Source organism: Saccopteryx leptura, chromosome 6, assembly GCF_036850995.1.
Source record: "Saccopteryx leptura isolate mSacLep1 chromosome 6, mSacLep1_pri_phased_curated, whole genome shotgun sequence".
In the NCBI taxonomy this organism is placed as follows: domain Eukaryota; kingdom Metazoa; phylum Chordata; class Mammalia; order Chiroptera; family Emballonuridae; genus Saccopteryx; species Saccopteryx leptura.
Genome location: NC_089508.1, coordinates 172,838,037 through 172,853,870, shown reverse-complemented (window position 1 = coordinate 172,853,870; position 15,834 = coordinate 172,838,037). Strand labels below are relative to the sequence as shown.

At 48.2% G+C, this 15,834-nt stretch overlaps 1 pseudogene; it reads right to left on the bottom strand.

The window, feature by feature from the left end:
• Positions 1-204: 204 nt before the first annotated feature.
• On the bottom strand, positions 205-2,603 carry LOC136377228 (eukaryotic peptide chain release factor subunit 1-like; annotated as a pseudogene).
• Positions 2,604-15,834: the final 13,231 nt, after the last annotated feature.

Sequence of the window (15,834 nt, the reverse complement as noted above, 5' to 3'; positions counted from 1 at the left end):
AGTCGTTCATTGATTGCTTTTTTATATGTGACTTGATGGCGGTGGGGAATGGGGGGGCTACAGCAGAGTGAGTGACCCCTTGCTCAAGTCAGCAACCTTGGGCTCAAGGCAGCAACCTTGGGCTCAAGCGAGGGACCTTTGGGCTCAAGCCAGTGACCATGGGGTCATGTCTATGAACCCATGCTCAAGCCAAAGACCCTATGCTTAAGCAGGCAACTTAGGGTTTCCAAACTGGGTCCTCTGCATCCCAGGCTGACATTCTATCCACTGCGCCAACACCTGGTCAGGCAATATATCGACTAATTTGAAAACTATTGCAACCTCTGATCGAACATACCAGATTGACTTAGTTCAGTTTTAAAATCAGCTGAATCAGCTAAAACAAGACCAGCATGTTCACTTTGTCCCCAGAAATAAACAGCTGCACAGTAGTCTCAGCGACTTACCAAGCCTAGATACATTGCTTTTCCATTGTTTTAAGATTTTAGTTATTAATTTTACAGGGATGGGGGAGGAACGAAAATTATCAACTCATAGTTGCTTCACTTTAGTTGTTCGTTGATTTGCTTGTCACATGTGCCTTGACTGGGCAAGCCCAGAGTTTCAAACCCATGACCTTGACTTTCCAGGCTGATGCCTTCTCTATCCATTGCCCCACCCCAGTCCAAGCACTTTTTCATTCTTTTTTTTTTTTTTTTTTTTTTTTGTATTTTGCTGAAGTGAGAAGCGGGGAGGCAGAGAGACGGACTCCCACATGCACTCGACTGGGATCAACCTGGCATGCCCACCAGGGGGCGATACTCTGCCCATCTAGGGTGTTGCTCCGCTGCAATCTGAGCCATTCTAGTGCCTGAGGTGGAAGACATGGAGCCATCCTCCACTCCCGGGCCATCTTTGCTCCAATGGAGCCTCAGCTGCAGGAGGGGAAGAGAGAGACAGAGAGGAAGGAGAGGGGGAAGGGTGGAGAAGCAGATGGGCGCCTCTCCTATGTGCCCTGACCAGTAATCGAACCCGGGACTTCCACATGCTGGGCCAATGCCCTACTGCTGAGCCAACTGGCCAGGGCCGCTTTTCCATTCTTTTTTTTTTTTTTTTTAATTTTTGCTTAATCCCTTCACCTTCTTTTATTCAGTCCCCCAACCACCCTCTGACAGTTGTCAGTCTGTTCTTTTTTTATTTTTTTTAAGCTTTTTTTTTTTTAATTTATTCATTTTTAGAGAGGAGAGAGAGAGAGAGAGAGAGAGAGAGAGAGAAGGGGGGAGGAGCTGGAAGCATCAACTCCCATATGTGCCTTGACCAGGCAAGCCCAGGGTTTCGAACCAGCAACCGCAGCATTTCCAGGTCGACGCTTTATCCACTGCGCCACCACAGGTCAGGCTCTTTTTTTTTTTTTTTTTTAAGATTTTATTTATTTATTTAGAGACAGAGAGAGGGATAGATAGGGACAAACAGAAATGCAGAGAGATGAGAAGCATCAATCATCAGTTTTTTATTGTGGCGCCTTAGTTGTTCATTGATTGCCCTCCCATATGTGCCTTGACCATGGGCCTTCAGCAGACCGAGTAACCCATTGCTTGAGCCAGCGACCTTGGGCTCAAGCTGGTGAGCTTTTGCTCAAACCAGATGAGCTGGGCTCAAGCTGGCGACCTCACGGTCTCAAACCTGGGTCCTCCGCATCCTAGTTCGATGCTCTATCCACTGCCCCACTGCCTCGTCAGGCCACTTTTCCATTCTTAAATGGGCAAGTCGCAAGTTTGATTGACCTCCGCCATGTTCCTTTGGGAAACCCACAGTGAATTTGTGCAGGACTTCTCTCGTGTCTCCTTGCTGTGTGCCAAACAGTGCGCCACTACCATCTATTCACAATGTAGCCAGCCTTGCTATCGTCTGAGAGTAAGGCTGTCAGAGCCTCTGCATGGAACCACTGTCACACAAATACAATGATGTATGAATTGGTTTAAAAGGGTCATCAAAGTCCATGTTGACTTTCCTTTTCCTTCTTTTTTTTTTTTTTTTAATTTATTTATTTATTTATTTATTTATTTTTTTACAGAGACAGAGAGGGAGTCAGAGGGATAGACAGGGACAGACAGACAGGAATGGAGACAGATGAGAAGCATCAATGATTAGTTTTTCATTGTGCGTTGCGACTTCTTAGTTGTTCATTGATTGCTTTCTCATATGTGCCTTGACTGTGGGCCTTCAGCAGACTGAGTAACCCCTTGCTGGAGCCAGCGACCCTGGGTCCAAGCTGGTGAGCTTTTGCTCAAGCCAGATGAGCCCACGCTCAAGCTGGCAACCTCGGGGTCTCAAACCTGGGTCCTTCCACATCCCAGTCCAACGTTCTATCCACTGCTCCACCGCCTGGTCAGGCTTTCCTTTTCCTTCTTTTGTTAGAATTGCACTGCAGTAAATAACCAGGCCATTTGGAAGTACTTTGTTATACAGTTTCTTTGTTGGACAGACGTCATAGCTCCCAGGACTGAAAGGCAGTTTACTCTGACTTAATGGTAGACACAGTTCCAAACTCATCTGCTAACATTTTTTGCCACTTGTGAAATCTGGTCTTTGGGAGGAATGATCAGTGATATCATGCTTGTGCCATTGCCAAAGGTCTAGAAGGCAGGAGTTGGCTGGTGCCTCGTTCTGCCCATCCTGCTGCGAAGAGCGGGGGGCGGCCCTGGTGGGGCCGGTGCATCCTCATCCGTGGGGGCCTCCAAACTCTTCAGAAGCATCTTCTCATTCCTTAGTGAAGGCTGGGCTTGGTCGTTTAACTATCTGTCCCGGTTTCCCTACTTCTCTTGTCCTGCCTTAACTGACCTCCTCACTGCTACTGAGCAGGTACACGTCACCATGCCACCTGGACGTCCCTTCAGATCACCCTCTGCCCATATTTGATCTTCCTTCATCAACCACTTGATGCAGCAGCTCGGCCCACAAAGTAAGATGTCCTGAGGTGTGGATAGAAAACTTTCCACCAGTGAAAAAGCCCACCCCCTGGGGTGAGCGGTGTGTGCTGGCATTTACTGTAAGATCAGTGGATAATGGGGGATAGTCATGTGAGGAACTCAGACCCAGGAACTTTGGCTAGGGCCGCCCACAACCAAGCGCGCCAAAAAAAACTTCCCAGTGGTCCTTGGGAAAAGAGCAGTTTTCCATCAGCCAGTGAGATTTCACGACGTTGTATTAGCTTGACCACTCTAGACAGGACCCTGTTGGGCAGATAAAATATATTATGCTCACTTTGTTAAAGATGGTGCTGCCCACATGGAAGCCTGTCGCCCAGGTGATATTAATATGTGTTGGGGACGGGCTGTGGGCAGGCAGAATCCTTGTAACCTGGGGCTTGGTTTTAGGACTAAGCCTTTCCCACCCTTTTTGATGTGGGGTGGTACAATCCCATCATGCCCCAGATAAGTGACTTTGTATTAGAGACTTCCCTATTTTGTATATTGGATTAAAGGTTTTGATTTCTACACTATAAAATGGGGGCAGAACGGGAGCTTGCTCTCTTGGTTCCTGAGATTAGTATTAGAGAGAGGAGAGCAGAGAAAGGCCATGTGGAGGAGGCCAGGAGAAACAGCCAAGATGGTGGAGTGCTGAGTGAGAAGCCAGTTAGTGCAGAGTTTGTGCAGGGAGAAGGAGATGGGGAATAGAGGAGAATAAGTCTGGTGAGCTTGAAACCTTTGATTCTAGGAAACTCGAACAAGTCAGTAGCTTTGTGAGCACTGAATGTGAGTGGGTTTTGGAGCCCAGTGTGTGTTTTTACTTGCCTGCCAGGTGCAAGCTAGGATTAAAGATGATTGCCCATCAGTTTTTGGCTCCGTTGTTTCTTTACCAACTGTCTGAATCCAATGCGAACCTGCATGGGCCAGGAGGCTGTGATGGTAGCCCTGGCTACTGGCTTCACAGACCCTTTAAATATCTCTCACATGGGTCACTCCATGCGACAACTCTGGCCTCTGTCCCCCAGGAGCAGAGGACCCCGTCAGTTGGGATGCCTTTGCTATTCCACACTTCGTGGCAATAGCCCCTTCCTTTCTTCTCCGGGGGGAAAAATACCTTACATTGACTACAAGCACCTGTCACACCCTGCGAGTGTGAGGCGCCCTCCCAACAGTGCAGAAAGGATCAGGATTGCTTCAACGCCTGCCAAGGCTCTGACACTCCACGTGGGGACCACGGCCTGGCTCGGAAGCAGTGCCCAGCAGCCTGCAGCAGGGCCCCTGTCTGAGGGTGGTGCAGGGGCAGGCCCTTCTGCCTGCTCTCACTATCCCTCTGGGCAAGGACAGGAATCACCCAGCCTGATGGACAGGAAGCTCTCAGGACACGAATGCTTCAGCCTTTGGCTCCCCCTCCCCCTCCCCCTTCCCCTCCCCCTCCCCCTCCAGCATGGGAGGGTTGGCTTTTAGATTAAAAGCCAAACTCACTCAGAGGTGAGGAAGAATGGGATGAGATAATAGGCCTGAGAGACTGTATTTTAGAGAAGGTTCCAGAAAGGCCCAGGGGCAGAAGGTATTACTTTTGTTCTTACTCTGACAACATTTCTCAGAAGAATGCTGGCAGGCTGGGAAGGCCTGGCAGCCTGCTCAAGGGCTGGCTCTGTGATAAGCATCGCCCTGGAACGGGCACAGGAAGCCCAGACGCCCAGTGTTCCCCCACGGTGGCGCTGCGCAGACTGGGCGTCTGGGCTCCGGGTGCGCGTTCCAGGGCAACGCTCATGTTGGTCAAATAATTTGTAAATATGATATATATGTTTGCTTGCTTATAGCTTGCATTATGTGTGGGGGACAGGCTGTAAGCAGGTGGATCGTTATAGCCTAAGGCTTAGTTTTAAGACTAAGCTTTTCCCCACACCCTTGACTGTTGCATGATATGAGGTGGTGCACTCTCATGAGGAATCCCATTTATGCCTCAGATGAGTGACTTTGTATCAGAGACTTCCTTGTCTGTATATTAGATTAAAGGTTTTGATTTCTATACTATAAAATGAGGCAGACTTGCTTGCTCTCTCTCGGTTCTTGAGATTAGCATTAGAGGAGAGAGCAGAGAAAGGAGAGCAGAGTAAGGCTATGTGGAAGCCAGGAGAAGCAGCCAAGATGGTGGAGTGCTGTAAAGCCAGAAGCCACGGCCACTATCACAGCAGCCTGGCCCATGGAGGTTCGCACTGGATTCGGACAGTCGGTAAAGAAACAACGGAGCCAAAAACTGATGGGCCATCATCTTTAATCCTAGCTTGCACCCGGCGGGCAAGTAAAAACACACACTGGGCTCCAAAACCCACTCACATTCAGTGCTCACAAAGCTACTGACTTAATCCGAGTTTCCTAGAATCAAAGGTTTCAAGCTCACCAGAATTATTCACCTCTGTTCCCCATCTCCTTCCTTCTCTCTGCACAAACTGGCTTCTCACTCAACACCTCACCATCTTGGCTGCTTCTCCTGGCCTCCTCCACATGGCCTTTCTCTGCTCTGCTCTCTAATGCTAATCCCAGGAACCAAGAGAGCAAGCTCCTGTTCCGCCCCCATTTTATAGTGTAGATTCATAACCCTTAATCCAATATACAAAACAGGGAAGTCTCTAATACAAAGTCACTTCTCTGAGGCATGATTGGATTGTACCACCCCACATCAAAAAGGGTGGGAAAGGCTTAGTCCCAAAACCAAGCCCCAGGCTACAAGGATTCTGCCTGCCCACAACTCGCCCCCAACACACATTAATATCACCTGGGTGACGGCCTCCACGTGGGCAGCGCCATCTTTAACAGAGTGAGCATAATATATTTTATCTGCCCAACAAGGGCTGAAGAAGAAGCTAGTTTGTGCAGAGTTTGTTCAGAGAGAAGGAGATGGGGAACAGAGGTGAATAAGTGATGAGCTAGAAACCTTTGATTCTAGGAAACTCGGATAAGTCAGTAGCTTTGTGAGCACTGAACGAGTAGGTTTTGGAGCCCAGTGTGTGTTTTTACTTGCCTGCTGTGTGCAAGCTAGGATTAAAGCTAATGGCCCACCAGTTTTTGGCTTCGTTGTTTCATTACCATCTGTTCAAATCTAATGCGAACCTGCACGGGCCAGGCTGCTGTGATGGTTGCCGTGGCTACTGGCTTTACATTTGGCGTAGTCCGTGGCAGGATTCGATATAGTTTGGTATGGAGCCACCACCACCTTTGAGCAGTAGAGTAGAGGACTGGCTGCTATTATGGTTCCCCATGGCTGTCCTTTTGGGGAACGTTTACAGCTATGCGTGAGGAAACCAAGAGCTCTGTGGAAAAGGCTGCCCGGAACCTGCAAACCGAGCAGTGGAAGGAGCTGGAGCAAACATGGGAGAAAGAGATGCCAACACGGGAGGGAGCTGAAGCAAGCACGGGAGGAGGCCGACACGTTTGCGAGATTCGCTTGGAAATGGAGCAGTTGCTGGAAGAGGAATCACAGGTTCGTGAGTTGCAGCATGCCCTGGACGTTGTGGAGAGACAGCAGCTACGGGAGGCCGGGGGCTCAAGCCCGTCAGCAGGAGCTGGTGTTTTCAGTTCCTCTTTGGACGATGAAGAGAATCGGGCTGGAGTTGTGATCCGCAATCTCCAGAACAGGGGTCCCCAAACTATGGCCCATGGGCCACATGCAGCCCCCTGAGGCCATTTATCCGGGCCCCGCCGCACTTCCGGAAGGGGCACTTCTTTCATTGGTGGTCAGTGAGAGGAGCACATTGACCATCTCATTAGCCAAAAGCAGGCCCATAGTTCCCATTGAAATACTGGTCAGTTTGTTGATTTAAATTTACTTGTTCTTTATTTTAAATATTGTATTTGTTCCCGTTTTGTTTTTTTACTTTAAAATAAGATATGTGCAGTGTGCATAGGGATTTGTTCATAGTTTTTTTTATAGTCTGGCCCTCCAACGGTCTGAGGGACAGTGAACTGGCCCCCTGTGTAAAAAGTTGGGGGACCCCTGCTCCAGAAGATGAGAGCCCAGCAGCAAGGAGTACTTACTATGCCCCTGATAGGTCTGCGATTTTGGGACATAGGGGTGGGTACCATCATGCTCTCCGGAGCAGAGATGGAAATGCTGACTGCCATTGCCACGTGCTCCTCTTTGGGACTGTGTAAGACCTGCCAGGACGGCAGGGAGGAGGGGGGTGGCTGAGGCCCCATGTGTGTGGACTGATTCCTGGACTATGACCAGAGTGAGCACTGGCTCCTTTGCTGGATGGACTTATGGATTTTGGACAATGTGAAATACCCTGATGGGGTTGGGGGGCGGCTTTGCTGGAGTCCCTTCCCCTACCCCGGGGAGCCTTTCAAATGGCTAGAAAGAAGGCTGAGGACATTTTGTGCTTTTAGCAAAGTGCTCAGAGACTGGTGAAATGTACCTTTGTAATTGTTGAAATTGTATGATTTGTCATGTTGTAATTTGTGTAATGTGCCTAATTTCCTTATGCAGGAATACCTGTGCTTTAGATTCTGAAGCGAGCAAAAGGGGTGGAATGTTGGTCAAATAAGTTTGTAAATATGATATATATGTTTACTTGCTTATAGTTTGTATTAGGTGTGGGGGACAGGCTGTAAGCAGGCTGGGTCATTATAGCCTAAGGCTTAGGTTTTTTTGTTTTTTAATATTTTTTTTATTTTTATTCATTCATTTGAGAGAGAGAGAAGGGGGAAAGGAGCAGGAAGCATTAACTCCCATATGTGCCTTGACCAGACAAGCCCAGGGTTTCGAACCGGTGACCTCAGCATTCCAGGTTGACACTTTATCCACTGCGCCACCACAGGTCAGGCCTAAGGCTTAGTTTTTTTTAATTTTTATTTATTTATTTTTTACAGAGACAGAGAGTGAGTCAGAGAGAGGGATAGACAGGGACAGACAGATAGGAACGGAGAGAGATGAGAAGCATCAATCATTAGTTTTTCATTGTACTTTGCAACACCTTAGTTGTTCATTGATTGCTTTCTCATATGTGCCTTGACCACGGGCCTTCAGCAGACCGAGCAACCCCTTGCTGGAGCCAGCGACCTTGGGTCCAAGCTGGTGAGCTTTTGCTCAAACCAGATGAGCCCGCAGTCAAGCTGGCAACCTCGGGGTCTCAAACCTGGGTCCTTCCGCATCCCAGTCCGATGCTCTATCCACTGTGCCTCCGCCTGGTCAGAAGCTTTTCCCACACCCTTGACTGATTGCATGATGTGGGGTGGTGCACTCTCATAAGGAATCCCATCATGCCTCAGATAAGTGACTTTGTATCAGAGACTTCCTTGTTTGTATATTGGATTAAAGGTTTTGATTTCTATACTGTAAAATGGGGCAGACCAGGAGCTTGCTCTCTCTCAGTTCCTGAGATTAGCATTAGAGGAGAGAGCAGAGAAAGGAGAGCAGAGAAAGGCCACGTGGAGGAGAGGAGAGGCAGCCAAGATGGCAGAATACTGAAGGAAAAGCCAGTTTGTGCAGAGAGGAAATGGGGAACAGAGGTGAATGAGACTGGTGAGGTTAGAAACCTTTGATTCTAGGAAACTCGAATAAGTCAGTAGCTTTGTGAGCACTAAATGAGTGGGTTTTGGAGCCCAGTGTATGTTTTTACTTGCCCGCCGGGTGCAAGCTAGGATTAAAGGTAATGGTCCACCAGTTATGGGCTCCATTGTTTCATTACCATCTGTCCAAATCTAATGCAAACCTGCATGAGCCAGGTGGCTGTGATGGTGGCCGTGGCTACTGGCTTTACAGCTCATCACAGAGGTGGCTCGCGATGCCAAATCCCAAGGCATTAAAAACTCTATAACCTTTACTTTTACATCTCCAAGAGCATTAAAAGAGGCCTATTTGATAATCCATAGAACAACTTATTTCTTCTTGAAGTATTTTTTTAAATTTATTGATTTTAGAGAGAGAAGAGAGACAGAAACACTGATCTGTTCAAGGTTTTGCCCTGACTGGAGATTGAACTCGCAAACTGGGTATCTGGCTGATGCTCTAACCCAGGGGTAGACAACCTTTTTATACCTGCCGCCCACTTTTGTATCTCTGTTAGTAGTAAAATTTTCTAACCGCCCACCGGTTCCACAGTAATGGTGATTTATAAAGTAGGGAAGTAACTTTACTTTATAAAATTTATAAAGCAGAGTTACAGCAAGTTAAAGCACATAATAATAATTATTTACCAAATACTTTATGTCAGATTTTCACTAAGTTTGGCAGAATAAATCTTTATAAAACAACTTACTATAGTTAAATCTATCTTTTTATTTATACTTTGGTTGCTCTGCTACCACCCACCATGAAAGCTGGAACGCCCACTAGTGGGCGGTAGGGACCAGGCTGACTACCACAGCTAACCAATGGCGCTATCTGGCCAGAAAAACTGGGTTTTTTTCCATCAAATTCACTCATCTCCTCACTCCTATTGCCCAACTACTAGGAAACTCTACAAAACCCCATACCTATTATAGAACTTGTGGGTGTTTGTCTCTTTCTACCCTCCTATTAATTATAATTTTTAAATAATGTTTATTATTATTATTATTATTATTATTATTGAGACAGAGAGAGGGATAGATAGGGACAGACAGACAGGAACGGAGAGAGATGAGAAGCATCAATCATTAGTTTTTCGTTGCGATGCCCTAGTTGTTCATTGATTGCTTTCTCATATGTGCCCTGACCGTGGGCCCTCAGCAGACCGAGTAAACCCCTGCTTGAGCCAGCGACCTTGGGTCCAAGCTGGTGAGCTCTGCTCAAACCAGATGAGCCGGCGACCACGGAGTCTCGAACTTGGGTCCTCCGCATTCCAGCCTGACACTCTATCCACTGCGCCACCGCCCGGTCAGGCTATAATTTTTTTTTTTTTTAAGAACCTTTTTTGCCTGACCGGGCAGTGGCGCAGTGGATAGAGCGTCAGACTGGAATGCCGAGGACCCAGGTTCGAGATCCCGAGGTCGCCGGTTTGAGCGCGGGCTCATCTGGTTTGAGCAGAGCTCACCAGCTTGGACCCAAGGTCACTGGTTCAAGCAGGGGTTTACTCGGTCTGCTGAGGGCCCACAGTCAGGGCACATATGAGAAAGCAATCAATGAACAACTAGGGCGTCTCAACAAAAAACTAATGATTAATGCTTCTCATCTCTCTCCGTTCCTGTCTGTCTGTCCCTATCTATCCCTTTCTCTGACTCTCTCTCTGTCCCTGTAAAAATACGTAAATAAAATATAAAAAAGAATCTTTCTTATTATAAAATAATGGATTCACAAGAAATTAAAAAGATGGTAGTACTCAGAGGTTCCATATTCCATTAACTCAGACTCCCCCATGGGTTACATTTTACATAATTCTTTCCTATTAATTGTGTATAGCTCACCTAATCCTTGTATGGACTCTGTGAGATGACTTATTATCACCATTTTACCCGAGAAGCAATGAAGTCTCAGAGAAGTTAAACCCATTGCCCAGGATCCCCAGCAACTTGGTGCTGAATCAGGACACAGAGTCAGATGTCCTGACTGCAAAGAGGGTGCATGCGCACGGGAACGCCCACTCTCCCTCCTCCCTGACACCTCCAGGAAAGAGGCCCAGCCACAGAAAGAATGCAGTTGTTCACATGCTTCTGAAGAGTGAGAGCCAACTGGAATTTGCTAAACGTTGGAGGAGCCTCCCCTACATAGCTTGGCTGTAGAGTCATCCAAATCCTGATGGTGACCCAGACAGCAGCCCCAGACACAGTTTCAGCTCCCTCTGAAGCTGGAATTGCCTTCTTGTTCCCCTTAGGGCTGCTCTTGGCCCCTCCCATGACTTTCTCCCATTCTCCCCTCCTGCTTGGTGTTTCTCTGAAGCCCAGGGAGATGCTCCTCTACCATGTGTAGGGAATAGCACCTCCTTTCTCTTAAAGGTACAGCTGTGGCCAACCCTGTCTCACAGACATGAGAAAGGGCTATATGCCTACTGAGTAAACATGAAATCTTAGAGCCAGAAATCTGATTTCTGTTGCAGGTGACAGAAAACCCAACCCAAACCAGCATAAGCAAAAAAAGAGGACTGATTGGCTCCTGTAAACACAAGTCCAGGAGCAGGGCTACATATCACACAGGAGTGCGCTGTGCTGTGTGCCTCAGGAACTTGACACCGAAAGCTTCTATCTCACTTTGCAAAGCAATCTGGCCATCTTGGGAGTGTGTCGGGGAAGAGCAGGCATCCGGGCTGCTACGGGACTGTCTGTCAGCCTTCCTGTGTCATTCGTCCCCCTGCTGCTCTACTTCTAGTCTCCTGTCTGCAACCCAAGAAGGGACCAAGAACAGGGTCCCCCTCCTTTCACAAGCATTCCCAGAAACCCCAGGTACTGACTTCTGCTTAAAGGTCATTGGCCAGAACCATATCACATGGCCTCTGGGCCTTGCCAGGCAGCCTAGGAAGCCAAGTTGTCGGTCAAATAAATTTTTAAATATGATATATGTTTGCTCGCTTATAGTTTGTGTGTGTGTGTGTGTGTGTGTGTGTGTGTGTGTGTTTCTGAAGCTGGAAACGAGGAGAGACAGTCAGACAGACTCCCGCATGCGCCCGACCTTGATCCACCCAGCACGCCCACCAGGGGCAACGCTCTGCCCACCAGGGGGCAATGCTCTGCCCCTCCGGGGCGTTGCTCTGCTGCAACCAGAGCCACTCCAGCACCTGGGGCAGAGGCCGAGGAGCCATCCCCAGCGCCCGGGCCATCTTTGCTCCAATGGAGCCTTGGCTGCGGGAGGGGAAGAGAGAGACAGAGAGGAAGGGGGGGGTGGAGAAGCAAATGGGCGCTTCTCCTATGTGCCCTGGCCGGGAATCGAACCCGGGTCCCCCGCACGCCAGGCCGACGCTCTACCGCTGAGCCAATCGGCCAGGGCCTGCTCGCTTATAGTTTGCATTAGGTGTGGGGGACAGGCTGTAAACAGGCAGGGTGGTTATAGCCTAAGGCTTAGTTTTAAAACTAAGCTTTTCCTCACACCCTTGACTATTGCATGATGTGGGTGGTGCACTCTCATAAGGAATCCCATTATGCCTCAGATAAGTGACTTTGTATCAGAGACTTCCTTGTTTGTATATTGGATTAAATGTTTTGATTTCTATACTATAAAGTGAGGCAGACCTGGAGCTTGCTCTCTCTTGGTTCCTGAGATTAGCATTAGAGAGGAGAGCAGAGAAAGGCCATGTGGAGGACAGGAGAGGCAGCCAAGATGGCGGAGTGCTGAAGGAGAAGCCAGTTTGTGCAGAGTTTGTGCAGGGAGAAGGAGATGGGGAACAGAGGTGAATGAGACTGGTGAGGTTAGAAACCTTTGATTCTAGGAAACTCAGATAAGTCAGTGGCTTTAGGAGCCCTAAATGAAAAGGGAAGTGTTTTCCACTGTGTATATTTCTTGCCCACTGGGGGCATGCTAGGATTAAAGCTAATGGTCCACCAGTTCTTGGCTCCTGTTGGGCAGATAAAATGTATTATGCTCACTTTGTTAAAGAGGCCGTTGCCCAGGTGATATTAATGTGTGTCTTTGTGGGCAGTTAGAATCCTTGTAGCCTGGGGCTTGGTTTTGGGATTAAGCCTTTTCCACCCGTTTTGATGTGGGGCGGTACAATCCAATCATGCCTCAGAGAAGTGTCAGTATTAAAGACTTTCCTATTTTGTATATTGGATTAAGAGTTTGGATTTCTACACTATGAAATGGGGACGAAGCGGGAACTTGGCCTCTTGGTTCCTGGGATGATTAGCATGAGAGAGCAGAGCAGAGGAGAAAGAGGCCACGTGGAGTAGGCCAGGAGAAGCAGCCAAGATGGCGGAGTGCTGAGTGAGATGCCAGTTTGTGCAGAGTTTGTATCTGGGATAAGGAGGGAGATGGGGAACTGAGGAGAATAAGGCTGGTGAGCTAGAAACCTTTGATTCTAGGAAACTCGGATAAGTCAGTGGCTTTGTGGGCACTGGATGTGAGTGGGTTTTGGAGCCCAGTGTATGTTTTACTTGCCCGCCGGGTGCAAGCTAGAATGAAAGAAAATGGCCCATCAGTTTTTGGCTCCATTGTTTCTTTACCAACTGTCCGAATCCAATGCGAACCTGCATGGGCTGGGCTGCTCTGATGGTGGCTCTGGCTGTGGCTTCTGGCTTTACAGCTCCATTGTTTCATTACCATCTGTCCAAATCTATTGCAAACCTGCACTGGCTAGGCGGCTGTGATGGTGGCTGTGGCTACTGGCTTTACACAAGTATTTTGAGCTGGCCATGTAGCTTCCTGAGCAACCTAACCCGAGCGTCTGCTGATTAGGTGGAAGAGGACACAGGTGGCAGTGCCTTCCCCAGGCTGGTATAGGGGCTCAGGACCAGTCTCTCTCTGTCTCTGTCCCTGTCTCTGACTCTGTCTCTGTTGCTGCTACACTGGGTCTTTTTTTTTTTTTTTTTTTTGTATTTTTCTGAAGTTGGAAATGGGGAGGCAGTCAGACAGACTCCCACATGCACCCGACTGGGATCCACCCACCCGGCACGCCCACCAGGGGGTGATGCTCTGCCCCTCTGGGGCGTCGCTCTGTTGCAACCAGAGCCATTCTAGCGCCTGAGGCAGAGGCCACAGAGCCATCCTCAGCACCCGGGCCAACTTTGCTCCAATGGAGCCTTGGCTGCAGGAGGGGAAGAAAGAGACAGAGAGGAAGGAGAGGGGGAGGGGTGGAGAAGCAGATGGGTGCTTCTCCTGTGTGCCTTGGCTGGAAATCGAACCCGGGACACCTGCACGCCAGGCCGATGCTCTACCACTGAGCCAACCGGCCAGGGCCTACCCTGGATCTTGCATCCACTCCGAGCTGAGCCCCAGAAGGAAAGGCAAGACTCTTTGTTGCAGGCTTGTGTTCCATCTCATGTTCCTCCTGGAAGAGTTGCGATGGCCAAGGGGAAGGAGACGGCTTCGTCGAGTCTCTTGCTCTTTTTCTAAGCTGGGCTAAAAGTGCAGGTGACAGTATTGCCCAAGAGGGAAATCAAGGCATGGTTCCCCAAAAAGGGGAAATAAATGTGGATGACCCCAACAAATCACGAACAAATATCTATGGCTGACTCTTTGACATCGTCATGTTCGGAGATGTTTTGTTTAAATCAATGCTTAAAATAATAAAATTCATACTGATAAAAACACAAGTTTTACCTGTTTTTATAATAGGGTTCTGTGTACAAAGGCCAGATACTCATTGATTTGCCAGAGGCTTCACACCACCCTCCTAAATTAAATTGGGCTACTCACCAAATTTCAGCACCTGCCTGATTCCTGCAGGTGGGTGAATTATCACCAGTTAAAAATATGAATCAAACAGTTTGCCCAAAAGACCATAGTAGAGGTTGAGGTGAGAGGTTGGGAAGTCTTGGAGGTGAGCTGAAAATTTTTAACTTGATCATGTGGGAGGTGGGAAAACACTGAACCTTGACTTTTAAAGGATTTTGGATTGTTAAGGAGGTTCTAGGGTGTGCCTCTTTAAAACTAGGACTTAGAATAGTTTGTTCTGGGAAATAACACAAGGAGAACTCAGAGCAGGTTAAAACAAAGCAGATAGGAATGGCCTGAGGTTAATGTCAGTACAGAGAGCTGGGTGTGTCTCCTAGGCAATTTGGGAGAGTCTTCCATAAAAAAAAATTGCTCAGATCCATCCCAGCATCTAGGCTGTTTTTCCTTTTTTTTTTTTTTTTTTTTTCAGAGACAGAGAGAGAGTCAGAGAGAGGGATACATAGGGACAGACAGACAGGAACAAAGAGAGATGAAAAGCATCAAACATCAGTTTTTCGTTGCGACACCTTAGCTGTTCATTGATTGCTTTCTCATATGTGTCTTGACCGTGGGCCTTCAGCAGACCGAGTAACCCCTTGCACAAGCCAGCGACCTTGGGTCCAAGCTGGTGAGCTTTTGCTCAAACCAGATGAGCTCGCGCTCAAGCTGGCAACCTCGGGGTCTCGGACCTGGGTCTTCTGCATCTCAGTTTCATGCTCTATGCACTGCACCACTGCCTGGTCAGGCTCTAGGCTGCTTTAAAAAATTTTTTTTATTGATTGGCCCTGGCCAGTTGGCTTAGTGGTAGAGCATCAACGCAGCATGTGGATGTCCCGGGCTCGATTCCTGGTCAGGGCACACAGGAGAGGCCCCCATCTGCTCTTCCACCCTTCCCCCTCTCGCATCTCCTCCTACTCTCTCTCTCTCTCTCTCTCTCTCTCTCTATCTCTATCTCTATCTCTATCTCTGTCTCTGTCTCCTCCTCCCCTCCTGCAGCTATGGCTCGATTAAGTGAGTTGGCCCCAGGCACTGAGCATGGCTCCATGGCCTCCGCATCTCTAAAAAAATGGCTCCAGTTGCAACGGAGCAATGGCCACAGATGGGCAAAGCATTGCCCCCTAGTGGGCTTGCCAGGTAGATTCAGGTCAGGGCACATGCAGGAGTCTGCCTCTGCCTCCCTTTCTCTCATTAAAGTAAAAATAATAATAATAAAATAAAATTATTTATTGATTTTAGAGAGAGGACAGGAGAGAGAAAAATCAAACATGCAACTTTGGCATATCAGGATGATGCTCTAACCAACTGAACTATCCATCCAGGGCAAGGCTGCTTTTTTTATGGTCATTAGTATTCCAAAGAACACTACTCATAAACAAAAATTTGATTGGTTTCTTGATAATGCCAAGCAAAGCTCCTTGGGCCATTCAACCCAGAGAATGACTCAGGGCCATAAGTTGAATGACCATGGCCATGGTTGGGTTGCTGGACGCTGTGGGGAGGTTGGAACAGATGATTCACTGGAGGTTCCATGCTAGGAAGCCTGGGCAGGACAGAAAGCTGCTTCCTGAGTCTGATGGACTGGATCAAGGGGACAATAGGTAATGA